Source organism: Colobus angolensis, unplaced genomic scaffold (assembly GCF_000951035.1).
Source record: "Colobus angolensis palliatus isolate OR3802 unplaced genomic scaffold, Cang.pa_1.0 Scaffold57, whole genome shotgun sequence".
NCBI lineage: Eukaryota > Metazoa > Chordata > Mammalia > Primates > Cercopithecidae > Colobus > Colobus angolensis.
The window spans coordinates 6,569,268-6,584,582 of record NW_012119265.1 but is presented as its reverse complement, the minus strand read 5'-3'; the positions used below and the strand labels follow the sequence as shown (position 1 = coordinate 6,584,582).

The window sequence follows — 15,315 nt, the reverse complement described above, 5'->3', positions numbered from 1 at the left end:
AAGACTCCATCTCAAAAAAAAAAAAAAAAAAAAAGAAATGGCTCAAAGGCATAGCCAGATTCTACTACTAAGGAGAGCTGCAATGTAAAAAAGGTGCCACCTGTGGATTTTCTGATCTGAAAATACGCTCCTTTTGGGAGACTGATTTTCCTATGCTCCCCCTCTAAATATATAACTGTTTTGCTTCAACCAGGGAAGCTATTGAAAATACTCAGCATGGCAAAAGCACTAGCCAATCAGAAGAGACCTCCAACTGTGCCAGGCTGTATTAGTCTGTTAGGGGTACCTAACAAAGTACCATGAACCAAGAGCCTTAAACAATGGAAATTAATATTCTCATAGTTGGGGAGTCTAGAAGCCCAAGATCAAGGTGTCAACGGGGTTGGTTTCATCTGAGGCCTCTCTTCATGGCTCGTAGATGGCTACTTTCTGTGATTTCACATGATCTTCCATGTGTGTCTGTGTCCTTTTTATAAGGACACAAGGCATACAGGATTGAATTTTTAATTAATTACCTCTTTAAAAACTCTCTTGGCTGGGCTCAGTGGCTTATGTCTGCGATTCCAGCACTTCGGGAGTCAAGGTGGGAGGATCACTTGAGCTCAGACGTTCAAGACCAGCCTAGGCAACATAGCGAGACTTTGTCTCTATCAAAAAAGAAAAAAAAATTAGCCAGGCATGGTGGCCCCTGCCCGTAGTCCCAGGTACTCAGGAGGCTAGGCAGGGGAATCCCTTGAGCCCAGGAATTTGAGGTTACAGTGAGCTATGATGGCACTACTGCACTCTAGTCTGGGCAACAGAGCAAGACCCTGTCTCTAAAAATAAAAATAAAAATTTAGAAAAGACTCTCTTTCCAAATACAGTCACATTCTGAGGTACTGGGAGTTAGGGCTTCAACGTGTGAATTTTGGGGGAATACAACTCAGTCCATAACACAGGTGTTACTCCCATTTACTTCAGGATGGTGGGGAGGAGGCGGAGGAGTTGAGGCTGGGAAAGGGATGACATTGGGCAGGCTTGGAGCAACAGCCTGGGATAATGGATAATTTCTTCCATATATTTATCATCTGCTTTAGATGTCCTTGATGTCTGCCACATTTCTTACTCTCAGGTAGAAGGAGAGGGAGAGGAAGTAAGATCAATTGCTTATGTTTGTGCCTTGGGCAAAAGAATGGGCCTGTAAAACTGCTTATGAATGAATAATACATTGCACCACATGAAATTTTGTTATAGTCCTCAAGGCTGCCTCAAACACAGCAGCATACTGGAATTAAAGGCTATGAAATTGAAAAAGATTGGGCCAAAGTGCGCAGGCTCACGTCTTTGAAACAAGGAACAATGTATACACTGGAGAAGACATTAAATTTTAAAAGCAGCAGTATGAAATCTAGAAAGTAGAAGTATGAGATGAGAAAAACAAAGAAATAGAATTTAAAGGAGAAATGGAGAGTAACAAGGAAAAAAATCTTTTTTTTTTTTTTTTGATGAACCAAGCAGGATATGATCTGACTCTGACTGAGAAGTGCCCATCAATGTAAGATTGATTGCTAGGAACAATGTCATAAAATGAATATTAGCTGGTAATGGCAAGTGCCTTAAAACGCCTTTTGCAAAGAGAGAAACAGAAGGAAAACAAAACATATCACTATGCCTGAATACCACTTATATAAGGCTCCTAAAAGCAAAAAGAGAAGAGAAAAGAAAGAACATCACATGACCCTCCATTTATCTTTACTGGGAATCTTTTGGGAAAAATTCATTTATTCTTTTGTGGTGATGCCTCACACTTTAGACCAGTCCAAAAGTAAATAATTTTCTCTGTATGAGACATGCTTTCAATCACCCTGATTCTGAAAGAAGTTTTTCCACCCCTTTGGCTATTTTTGTAAACAAGTTATGGAGGAATTACTTTGGACTGATTCTGCAAAGTGAATCTTTTATGCCTACTTTATATTGCAGGTCTTGAGAAAAAAAAAATAAAACAAAACATATTTCTGTAGCTACTTCAAAGGACTTAGGCCTGCATGAAATCTAGTTCTGGATTCATCTTGAAGCAGGTTTCTGTTTTTGTTTTTAATCTTACACTCAGGGTATTTCTTGTTCATGCACAACTCCTCTTTGTTTTTTGTTTCTTTGTTTTGTTTTGTGTTTTGAGACAAGGTCTCACTCTGTTGCCCAGGCTGAAGTGCAGTGGCGTGATCACGACTGACTGCAGCCTCAATCTCTCAGGCTGTCTCTACAAAAACTCAAAGAATTAGCCAGGCATGGTGGCTAGGCCATGTTGCTTAGGCGGGGCTCAAACTCCTGGACTCAAGTGATCCACCCACTTTGGCCTTTCAAAGTGCTGGGATTACAGGTGTGAGTCACCACGTCAGGCCTGCAACTCTTCTTTAAATTAATGTGAACTTCACCAATAAAAAGGATCACAGACTTGTGGTTAGAAAGGGACTTGAAACATCAATTGGCTCAGTTCTCTGTTTCAGACAGGACACATGCACGCATGGACTAATCCTTTCTTAAAGGATGTAAAAAAATAATTAAATCCTAAGTCTCAGAGGCACTTATGTTGGAATGTATCTTCCCAGTTTGAATGAGATTTATGTATTTCATTCTGAAGCTAGCCAAATTTCCTTTGCATGTGAGTAGTATTCAGTTTCATGCTTCATAATTATAAAATGTTGAGCATTGTAGTGTTACATATTTATTTTGGCATAAGCTATGGTCATGATTGGTCAACAAATACTTTTTGAACAGCTGCTATGTCAAGGCACTTCTGTAGGTGTTGTGGGAGATGTGAGATTATTTAAAACACACTGTCTTAATTCAAAGAGCTTATAGTTTTCTTGGGGGAAAGACAGTTACACACACATGCACTAACTATATTAAGACACTGGCTTTCCATGTAGACTTTATCAAATAGCTCTGCTTTGTGGTAGTATCATGGAAAAAGATGATGAAAATCCATACTCCCTTTAGATCACGAAAGAAGCCTATAAAGAAATTTTACATTGTGTATTATTGGTAATGTTTTTAAGTATATACCTTTTCCTCTCAACTAAATTTAAGATTCCCAGGGAATGTTGAGTTCAATTATTGATCTTTGCGTACTCCACATACCTCCCACAAAACAAAAACATTTGTTGATGATTGATTAACCACAGAGCTAAGCTCAATGCCAAAATACACACATAACCCACATTACATGATGCAGTGCCCATGGCTTAATGACTGTGAAATATGAACTCATCTAGGGCTGTTTGGCCAGCAAAACTAACCAAAATTTATAGGAATAAAAAATTTAGCAGGAGCTTGAGTGTTACACTGAAGGAAACTCTTTTTTTGTTTGTTTGTTTGTTTTTTGCACTGACATCCATACCATATTTAAACCTTGGTCAACCAGTATTCAAATTTGTTGGTATTATTCTGATTATGAGCTACATTATAATGGAGAAAATCTCCACTGATAGTATCCTGTCCTTTGCTTTTGCTGTCAGCATGCTCTTTGAATGTACTCTTGTGTGTCCTGAACTTGATGTTAATAACTGAATCATATTCTTTAAACGTGACATAAACAACATTTGTTAGAAGGTAGATAATAACAATAATATAGTTCTTCTCAGTAAATATATTTGGTAGCTTTTCCACATTTACAACTATCCCCATAATGTCCTTATTGAGTGAACTAATGGTGTTTCATCAGAGACCCACAACCCAGTCAGACTTAAATTCATCCTCGTTTTAGAAGCCTACACAAAAGAGAATATATAATCTCTTTTGCTAATCTATTCCAGTGTCTAAGAACTTTCTGTGACAACAGTGCTTCTTTGAGCCTGAACTTTGCTTCTCCTGGTAAATCCATTTTCTTTAATTCTACCCTTAATAGAGACAGAGAAGAGTAAATAATCTTTCTTTGCAACATAGGCAGTGGTTATGTATACCATTGTGTCAAGAATAAATATCTCAAACCCATGGTTTAAGATAAGGACCCTCTAAGAGTCATTGATTTATTTACCACTGAACATTAAAAAATACAAAGATGGAGATAAGACTCTTTTGTCTGATAAAGTAAAAGGCAATTCATATCTTTTTTAGTTATGGATGCCATTTTGAATACACAATAGTAACTTCTGATGGCCAATTCATTTAGAATTAAAGGAGATATTCCACAGAAGACATCAGACCTTTGATGTTCGAATCTCTTGAAAGGGATTTTTATAGACTGTCTCACGAGGACATATTCATGGCTGTAAAGTAAAGGACAAGATTTATTTTTTGTAAATGTTTTCAGCCTCTTTATCTAAAAAAGCTTTTTAAAAATGGCTGTATTCTTTTTGTATTTTGTTTCTTTCTGTGCCTGCTTAATGGTCTGTTCCTCTCCTATCTTGCTTTTTCAAGGCAACAGACAAAATTCCATTTCTTAGAACTGAATAGAAAGTTCAGGGCCTAAATAAATCCAATACTTAATAAGAGAATATTGAAAAGCATAGATTTTAAAGAAGCAAATGTAAGGCATACAATATTCTGCTTCTATAATTGTAATAACTTTCTTGGGGAGAGCAGAGAAGCAAGAAGATTCACCTGAATGTTAAGTAATAAAGATAGGTAAATGTAGTGGACTTGTATATTAGCAGTTAAAAGCAACTATAGGCCAGGCGCAGTGGCTTACGCCTGTAATCCCAGCACTTTGGGAGGCCAAGGTGCGTGGATCACTTGGGGTCAGGAGTTTGAGACCAGCCTGGCCAAGTGAAACCCCGTCTCTACTGTAAATACAAAAATTAGCTGGGCGTGGTGGTGCACACCTGTAATCCCTGCTACTTGGAGGCTGAGGCAGGAGAATGGCTTGAACCCGGGAGGCAGAGGTTGCAGTGAGCCAAGATAGTGCCACTGTACTCCAGCCTGGGCGACAGAGGGAGACTCTGTTAAAAAAACAAAAACAAAAACAAAAAAACTACAATGTATAAAAGTCTGTTCCAAAGCCTTGTTTAAGGAAAATTGTTTTATTATGGGATTTATTCTTCCAACTTGTCTTCACAAAAAACTGCATACCAATGACATAATTTAGTAGGAGGTAAAAATCTAAGCCCACTGGCACTGCAGTAGTTCAAGACTGGTCATGCCAAGTGTTCTGAGAGTTTTGGATGCAATGAAAACATCTATCAGAATTAATGAAGCTGATTCTGTCTAACGTGATTACCATTATCTACATCATCATCACCACAAAAATAAAATATTTATTGAATACCAAGAGTGAGTGGAGTATACTTAGCAATATTATTTTACACTAAAGTCCACCCCAGGGAATTAGAATTTCAACTTAAAAAATTAAAAGCAATCAGTCAGGCATGATAGTGCATGTCTGTAGTCCCAGCTGCTCGGCAGGCTGAGGCACAGGAATCGCTTGAATCCGGGAGGTAGTTGCAGTGAGCTGAGATCGGGCCACTGCACTTCAGCCTGGGCAACAGAGCGAGACTCTGTCTCAAAACTAAAAACAAACAGAAAAAATTAAAAGCAACAAGGAAGTCCCCAGTGGAGAATTAGAGTTAGGGAGCAGTTGGGCAGAGAACAGTGGGGGATGCGGAAAAGCTCATGTTCATAAACTTTTAGGAAGGCCAAAAGGAAAAGACCATTTATTGCAGGGAGGACTTAAATATCCAACTTGCAAATGACTCCTATTTTACATAGCAGCTCCTGTTCTTCGTCTTCCATGGCGGGACCTCCTTGTTGTGTATCTGGGGGCCAATAAGAACTAAAAAATCCAAGGAAGGAATTTTATAAAAAGGGAGGAAAAAATCACTGAAAAACAGGAATGGTTTTTGAGGAGATCTCAGGTAAACTCAACCTTCCAAGAAGTTTTTTCTCATGTGGCTCTTCCATTTCATTTTATTCGATGGCCTCAAATCCTTGTGGTTGGTACAATTTCAAATAAAAACAAGACAAAACAAACTGCAACAAAAAAACGTCCTCAGCAAACAGTGATGCAGAGTCTGGGGAGGACCTGCCATCTGGTCTTTAAGTGTACTTATGAAGTGGCACTTACCTCGATAAAGTCAGCTCTGCTCAAGGCCTTGTTCTTAACTTTGCAAGACCAGAAACCCAATTTTTGTGGGCGTGAATATATGTGTTAGGAACAGACTCAAACAATTCAGCTCACATAATACAGAATAACAATTTTATAGAGGTCAGGCAGACAGAAATGTTCGTTTTAGCAGAGCCCCATGTGCCATATACATGGGACTTGGTATGTGGGAATCAAACTAACAACAATTAATTATCATACTGAGAAGCATTTCTTCCCAACTGAGTGACAGCCTCACCAAGGACATCATAATGCTCACATCTGCATTGCCAAAGCTCTTCCCTCTGTGCGGTATTTGAATGGGTATTGTTCACTTCTGGCTCTTAGGGGTTGGTTATCCTGTTCTTTGCTACACTTGACCAGTTTCTCTCTGACACAAAGACTTTTTACTAACCAGGACCAACTAATTGCCTAAAACTGAGAGGGCTACCAGATAAAATGCAGGATGCCCAGTTAAACTGGAATTTCAGATAAATCACAAATAACGTTTCAGTACTGTCTGTCCCATTATTTCCATATTTGGGACATACTTTTGCTAAAACTTGTTTGTGGTTTATCGCCCAGGCTGGAGTGCAGTGGCCGGATCTCAGCTCACTGCAAGCTCCGCCTCCCGGGTTTACGCCATTCTCCTGCCTCAGCCTCCCGAGTAGCTGGGACTACAGGCGCCCGCCACCTCACCCGGCTAGTTTTTTTGTATTTTTTTTAGTAGAGACGGGGTTTCACCATGTTAGCCAGGATGGTCTCAATCTCCTGACCTCATGATCCGCCCGTCTCGGCCTCCCAAAGTGCTGGGATTACAGGCGAATCTCCTATTTTTATTTGCTAAATCTGGCAACTTTAAAATTGCCTTCCTGTTTCCTTGCCTATTACCTTGACTGGAGTTTTTTTTTTGAGATGGAGTTTCGTTCTTGTTGCCCAGGCTGGAGTGCAATGGCATGATCTCAGCTCACCGCAAACTGCCTCCCAGGTTCAACTGATTCTCCTGCTTCAGCCCCCGGAGTAGCTGGGATTACAGGCATGTACCACCATACCTGGCTAATTTTGTGTTTTTAGTAGAGACAGGGTTTCTCCATGTTGATCAGGCTGGTCTCAAATTCCCTACCTCAGGTGATCTGCCCACCTCAGCCTCCCAAAGTGCTGAGATTACAGGCGTGAGCCACCGCGCCTGGCCTGATTGGAGTTTTTATTATTCCCAAACTCTAAACCTCCCCCCACTGCCCCCACCCCACCGCCCCACAGTTTCTTGCTCTACCTGTAAAAGGTTAATAACATTCATTGTATGTGGATTTACTTATTTGACTTGCAGAGTCCAACTTTCCTTAACCCACAATTTGTGTGTGTGTGTGTGTGTGTGTGTTGAGGGAAGAGAAGAGTAAATCTTACAACTACTGCCATGTATCAACAGCAGCGGTTGAGATAAATTGTATAAACCAGAGTTGTTGAAAGCAGTACAAACCATTTTTGGAAGGATAAAGGACTAGTATAAATGATTTCCAATAAGATCACTTTACTTTTACTGCACACCTGAAATAATTTATATTGAGGAAATGGGAGACAGGAATTTTACTATGAGAAAAGGGTAATTTTGAAGAATGGAAAATTTTGAGTCTAACTCAGGTCTGAAAGTAGAATTCTATACTTGGAACTTAGATTATCATGTGGCTACTGAGTCTCTAAGAAGAGTAGGATGTTAGAAAGGGATACTGAAAAGGAGGCAGGAAGATGTCAAGGAAACTTTGAATGTCTCAAATTTGTGTGTAAATGTGAGGAGAACTGGAATTCCTTCCTCTTGCTGTCTCTCCTCTTCTGCCTGGCCATCTGGTCAGAACACCCAGAATTCAGGTTAGTTTTTTTTTTTTAGTACTATTATTTACCTGTATTTGGGTTGAGTAGACTTAATATTGTGGGCTAGCTGGTAGCCCTGCCATACAATATAACATTGTTTTTACAAGAAGATGTGGTCTGAGTTTCAAACAAGTGACTTAAAAATAAAATGCTGAAATACGACGTGGTCAGGCTGGGTGTGGCTCATCTACATGGTGGGTACTGAATCCAGCTAGAAGACCTGGTCACAGTGCAATGTATTGCACTGAATACATACAAAAAGCAGATCTCAGGCCAGGTGTGGTTGCTCATGCCTATAATACCAGCATTTTGGGAGGTCAAGGCAGGCAGATAACTTGAGTGTAGGAGTTCAATATCAGCCTGAACAACATGGCAAAACCTCGTCTCTACAAAAAATTTTAAAAGAGAAAAAAATAGCTTGGTGAGGTGGTATACGCCTGTGTTCCCAGGTACTTGGGAGGCTGAGGTGGGAGGATTGCTTGAGCCTGGGGAGGTTGAGGCTGCAATGAGCAGTGATTGGGCCACTCAATTCCAGCTTGGGTGACAGAGCATGACCCTGTCTAAAAACAAACCAACCAACCAACCTCACAGATTCAACTCAATCCAATCACATTATGGAAGTACTCATGTACCCATAACAATGTTTCAGTCAACCACAAACTGCATATAAAATGATGGTCCCATAAAGATTATGATGGCGCCGGAAAGTTTCTATCACTTAGTGACATGGTAGCCATTGGAATATCCTAGTGCAATGCAACATAATGCATTACTCTCCTTTGTGTGGTGATGCTGGTGTAAACAAACCTACCACACTGCCGGTCATATAAAATTATAGCACATACAATAATGTTCAGTATATACTTTATAACAACAAATGTCTATGTTACTCTGGCTTATATATTTACTGTACTACACTTTTATCATTAGAGTGTACTACTTCCACTTGTAAATAAAGATGTTAACTGTAAAACAGCATCAGGCAGGTCCTTCAGGAGGTATTGCAGAAGAAGGCCTTGTTATCATAGGAGATGACTGTTCTATGTGTGTTATGGTCCTCAAAGTTTCTCTGACATCTTCCTGCCTCCTTTTCAGTATCCCTTTCTAACACCCTACACTTCTTAGAGACTCAGTAGCCACATGATAATCTAAGTTCCAAGTATAGAATTCTACTTCCAGGCCTGAGTTAGTCGTGGTGCTGAAGCAGGAGAAGCAGGACAAGATGCGGAGGTGATAATGATCCTGACTCTTTATGGACCCAGACTAATGTGTGTGTTTCTGTTTTGGTTTTTAGCCAAAAAGTTTAAAAAGTTAATTTTTTTTTTTTTTTTTTTGAGATGGAGTCTCGCCTTGTTGCCCAGGCTGGAGTCCAGTGGTACAATATTGGCTCACTGCAACCTCTGCCTCCCAGGTTCAAGCAATCCTCCTGCCTTAGCCCCCTCTAATAGCTGGGATTACAAGCACGCACCACCATGTCCGGCTAATTTTTATATTTTTAGTAGAGACAGGGTTTTGCCATACTGGCCAGGTTGGTCTCGAATTCCTGACCTCAGGTGATCCACCTGCCTTGGCCTCTCAAAGTGCTGGTATTTCAGGCGTGAGCCACCATGCCCGGCCTTTTAAAATTTCTTTTTTTAAATAGAAAAAGGCTTATAGAATAAGAAAATAAAGAAATGAAATATTTTTGAACAGCTGTACAATATGTTTGTGTTTTAAGCTGTGTCATTACAAAACAGTCAAAAGTTACCCAGCCATGGTGGCATATGCCCATAGTCCCAACTACTGGGGAGGCTGAGGCAGGAGGATTACTTGAATTTAGGAAGTCCAGGCTGCAGTGAACTGTGATTGTACCACTAGACTCCAGCCTGGGTGACAGAGTGAGACCCTGTCTCAAAAAAAAAAAAAAGAGTCAAAAGTTAAAAAAAATGAAGTTTAAGTTTATAAAGTAAAAATGGTAAGCTAATTTATTATTGAAGAAAAAATGTTTTTGTCTACAGTACAGCCTAAGTGTACATTGTTTACACTACAGTAGCAGTGTAGTATACAGTTATATCCTACGTAACTACAGTCATATACAGTTATGTCAGTAGTGTACGGTTATGTACATTACAGTAGTGTACAGTTATGTCCGAGGTCTTCACAGTCTCACTCATCATGAGTTGACTCATCCAGAGCAACTTCCAGTCCTATAAGCTCCGTTTATGGTAAGTGCTCTATACAGATGCACCTTTTTTTTTTATCTTTTATGCAATATTTTTACTGTATTGTTTCAATGTTTAGATATAGAAATACCATTGTGTTACAATTGCCTACAGTACCGAGTATAGTAACATGCTGTACAGGCTTGTAGCCTAGTAGTAATAGGCTGTACCATATAGCCTTGGTACATAGTAGGCTATGCCATCTAGGTCTGTGTAAGTATACTATTATGCTTGCATAACAACAACATTGCCTAAGGATACATTTCTCAGAATGTATTCCCCTAATTAATTAATACATGATTATACATAGATAATAATTTCTAAAGTGAGGTGGAATGGGTAACAGTGCATACCTGCTGGGCACCGTGGCTCACGTCTGTAATTCAAACACTTTGACAGGCCAAGGCAGGAGGATGGCTTGAGTCCAGGAGTTTGAAACCAGTCAGGGCAAGATAGGGAGACCCCATCTCTACCAATAATAATAATAATAATAATAATAAATTAGCCAGTCGTGGTGCCGCATGCCTGTGGTCCCAGCTACTTAGGAGGCTGAGGTGGGGAATCGCTTGAGGTCCCAGGAGGAGGTCGAGGCTGCAGTGAGCCATGATGGCGCCACTGCACTCCAGCCTGGGCGAGAGAAATCCTGTCTCAAAAACAAACAAACAAACAAACAGAAACCAGTACATACCTATGCATTGTGTTAGGCATGGGGGTCAAAGGTGAACCAGCGCTTGCTCTGACTTCAAGGTGTTTTTATAATTAACTACAAAAGGGGACTAAGTTCGTGAAGAGTGCTCTGCAAATGTAAAATGCTGGGCTTGGGGAGGTTGTTCCAGAATGTGCCTTTAGATTCCAACACCTCTTTCCACACCATTAGAAATAACAGAAAAAGAAAACAGTCCTTGAGAGGCTCAAGAATGGAGGACACAAATTCCCGGTGGCCACGCGAGCCGGATGACCTTGGACAAGTTACACAGCCCTTAGCCTTAACCTCCTACCCTGGTAAATGAGGACTACAATGTCTATTCTTCTATCGTGCAGATTAAGCAGGTAAAGTAATGGGCAAAGCATCTACTCTTGTGCAAGGGCTCAATCAACCTTACTTATGACTAGCACTAGTTTGCAACCTCTCCGAGAGACGGAGAAGGGAAATTCAGTGTAGAGTTACTTTAAGGGTCCTACTTAAGGGCCCTGCCAAGCCGTCCATAGTTTCCACAAGGAACACTCTGCAGTCTCAGATTTGCGCTCCTTGCCTGAACCAAAAACCAGCAAAATTGAGATTTTTCTTGTGTAAACGGTGCCCTGGTCTCTTCTCTGTAGGTAGGGAAGCGGAGCTGCCGCAGAAGCTCCGGCTGTTAAGAGGGGAAGCGGAGCACGGGATCTCCGAGGGGTCCCAAGTGCCCGGACTCCAGCAGAAGCCGCCCCCGCGGGGGAGCGGAGGCGGGGAAGTGGGCGCCGAGGGGCGTGGGGCGACGGCGTCGGTTGTCAGTGCCAGCAGAGCCGGGGCGGGCACACCTACTCACCGCCCAATCCCCGGCCGTAGCCGCGGCCTTATGAATAAGCAACAACGCGAAGCGCCCTCCCCCTAGCGTCCCAGACTGCTAGGGAGTCGCCGCCGCCGCAGGGCCCGCCGCGGGGATGCCGAGCGCCTTCGCCGCCGCTGCCTCTGTCCTCCGCGCGCTGCTCCGCTGAAGGCGCACAGGTGAGGACGGGCCCAGCTCCGGCCACTTGGGCGGCCGCGGCTGTAGACGTGGCACCGGGGCAGGGACGGAACCGGAGCCTCAGTGGCGTGGGGTCGTCCCGGGAGCGTGCAGTCCCGGGAGCGTTGCAGCTCTGGGTGCGCCAGGCGTGCTCCCGGAGCCTCCTCCGGAGCGCGGTGCCCAGGTGCGGGGTGCGCGGGGGCGGCTCCGGGCGCTCTGGGCGCGGCGCGCAGGCCTCGGAGGACTCAAGGCACTCCTTGCTCCAGCCCAGCCTCCTAGCTCCGCACCAGCGAGCCGGCCTTTGTGCTGGCGGAGCTTGCAGGGCTGGCTGCTTTTGTGTGGGCTTTTCTTTCTCCCTCCGCTCGCAATCCCGCAGCAGTGAGAGAGAAGTTCCCGAAAACAACGGTTTACTCCTTTCAAACCGTCGATCGCAGTGTCCCCAATGCCACTCAGAGCCCAACAATCGAGGAGCGAATCGGGCTGCGGTCGCCACCGAAATATATCCTGCCACTTTGCAGAAAACAAACAGTTGAGTGTTTAGCGTAGTGATGTCGAGCCTCCTTGCTCAGCCGCTGACCGGTCCCCCAGGACGCGGCTGGAGGACGCTCCTTGGAAAGGTCACTTAATTAGAAAGAGGGCCTGCGGGTTAGACCTGGGGGAGGCGAGGGTCTGCTTGAGACTCTGGAATAGTTGGGAGGTGCTGCCGGAGGTGCCCAAATGTCTCATGTGCCTCGTGGTCACTGACAGAATCTGACCTGTGTAGATTCCAAACATGTGGAACCTTGGCTGGCGAGGAAGCAAGCAGGAGCGAACAAAACAAGTCCAGACCCTTAAGAGTTTGGGTTCTCAAAAATGAGAAATCCTTGACATTCCCAGATGATCCCGAGGATCCGCCTCGCACTTGGCATCCAATTTCAGTGCAGAACTGATGTGGAAGAGAGGAGAGATGGCTGCTTTAAAGTGTCTGCCTTCTTTCTTTGCAAGTTTTAGTTTGAAACTTGAGGGGGAGTGTGGAGTAGTTCGCAAAACCATCCCTAGAGTTCTGAAGGATCTCTTCTCCAAAGGACAAAAATTCTTGAGTGGTCAGAATTCACATGCCTGCTCTTTCTTTTGGTTTATTTCCTTGGTGACAAGTGATGCTGTTGGGCTCCAAGGAGTCTCCTTTAAGCCAAGCATCTACAGTCATTGACTTTGGCACACATGCCAGTGGAACCCCACAGTGGCATCTATTGAAACACACAACCGGCTAAGGTTTCACAGTATCAGAACATTGCTTCTTTTACACACACAGATTTAAAGGTACTCTGACTTGCTCTTATGAATAAAGTGGTATTTTTTGTATTTGTCATAATAATGAACCAAGCACTTGTGCAGCAGACAGATTTGACATTGGTTGAGTTTATTCATAAAAATTCCCAAGGCTCACCAAGTGTAAGGTAGCTACAGCAACGGAGCCAATTAGAGAGATGTGAATTTGTCTTTGTTTTCATGGGCGGTTTCTTACTATATATTCCGGAGTTTCCAGATCTTTACAATATTATAATTTGGTATTATAGAAATGGTTTGATGCTAAATGTAAGTATAGAATCAAAATGAGGAAAACAGGTTTATCTGTTATGGAAAACGTCCACTCTCCAACTAAAGGTATCCTTTGCCCTTTATTCTGTAGATGTTTGTCTGAAAAGTTGTGTATGGAATTGTATTTTTGTTAATTGAAGTTATAAAAATTCTCACGTAGGGAAGCTGTCTATTCAGAGGGAACCTGGTTTTAATTTTTGTAAAATGAAAACTCATTCCCTAATCAAGATGTGAGGTCAATCTTATTTTTCCATATTGTGTTTACTTGGTGATTATAAGGAAAGTATCTGAAGCTAGTTTCAGCTTCCCTTTAAATGTCAACTACTTAGAGATCTAGTCAAGCAAATGGCTACATTTGTGTACCACAAAAAACAAAAATGAAGTGTCCAATTGGGTCACTGGAATAAACTGTCTGATGGATGGAGAAGAGCTTGTTGATCAAGATTGATCAGGATAGGATTCTGCAGACAGCAGAAGCCTCCCAGGTCACATTGTCTACATGAAAACTGAAAGGGGATGCTCCATGGGAATAACTTGGTGAAAAAAATGCTACTCCATTTGTGGCTGATGTTATGGATGCTTCAAATTGCTCACATTTCTGTAGTTTGATGGGAATGCATGTCAGTAGCATGCTGGTATCTTATATTGCATGATACTGTACTTTTTTTTTTCAAATGGCTTTTATGTCTATATCACTTTTGTGTGTGTTCTCCACCCTTAGAAAAAATGTAACAAGCATTGTTATTTCTACTTTGCAACAAGAAAACTGAGTTTCAGTGATTTGCCTAAGGTAGAACTGGAACTCAAGTAAACCTATTTTTAAATCTTCAAGTCCATCTCCTTTTACCAGGGATGAGATGATATGCTAGGGGTAATAAGCACGGATATCTTCATTTGTCTACGTCACTAATTTGTAGAGACTAAAGCTTGTGGGCTCAGTATGTAGGACTTAGGTATGGCCCTCAGGGATGGTAAATTGCTTTGCTGGTATTTAGTTTCCAGAGTAGCTATTTTGACCCCAGCCTACTTACCCTCTTTACTGCCAGCTCTGGGGCTGCTTTCCTCCTGGGGGACCCTGCTTTTCTTTGTGGTTACTTACTCCTTCTCCTTCCATTGTGATGGAACATGCTGCTGAAAGGATCGTCTGTTACTCAGCTATTTAATTTATGGTGAAGGATAGCTGCAGCCCAGATCCTAAAGCCAATATAACAGACCAGTGATGATTGTCAGTAGCACAGTGAATCAGAAATGTGGTACCTTAATGCCGTGTGCCACAGCTGGGTTAATAGGGTGAAAGTCTTTATAAGCTCAGCTTTAAATAAATACAATAGTATTGGCAATAAGATAGTATTGGCAGTAAGAACCTTAAGGATTTAAAAAAAGAAAAAGTAAGACAATGAAGTCATTGAGGAATGGTCATGAAAAGAACAAAATGGGAAGATTGTTAAGACACAAAGACACAAAATGGAAAGATTATGAAGACACAAGGATTAAGACACTTTCCCCCTCATCAGAGAGTCACTAATTGTATTTCAAAAGGTGAGATGATATTTCAATCATGTTGACCTGAAGCTGTAAGACTTGTTACCTGCAACTGTTGGTCTGTTGTGTGTGTGTGTGTGTGTATGAAATAAACTCTGAAACATTAAAATATAGCAGAAATGAGAACATATAAGTTATTGTTAGAGTGGCACATTAAATAAGTAGCCAAAATTGGCTAGGTATTGAATAAAACATACAATTAGACACAGTTAGACCATGAAATGTCATTAAAAAAATCTTACAGTACAAAATAAAGACTCTAAACATTCTTTTTCACATTCTTCTACACTTATTGCTAATTATGTGGCAAAAAAAAGGAATGGTAAAGACTAGTGTTTGTGTGCAAAGAACACAATCTCATTTGAGGTGCTGA

At 41.8% G+C, this 15,315-nt stretch overlaps 1 protein-coding gene across 3 annotated transcripts in view; it reads left to right on the top strand.

Annotated features, from left to right (window-relative positions):
- Positions 1–15,315, top strand: part of LOC105526021 (chromosome unknown open reading frame, human C14orf37) — a 318,003-nt gene that overhangs the window by 142,902 nt on the left and 159,786 nt on the right. For 2 of the 3 annotated variants that reach the window (XM_011961886.1, XM_011961888.1), the window contains exon 1: positions 11,676–11,824. The exons of the other annotated variant lie outside the window; for it this stretch is intronic. The gene's annotated coding sequence lies outside the window, so the exon portion shown is untranslated. Of the gene's footprint in view, positions 1–11,675; positions 11,825–15,315 lie in introns of those variants that run through there. 3 annotated transcript variants of the gene reach the window in all.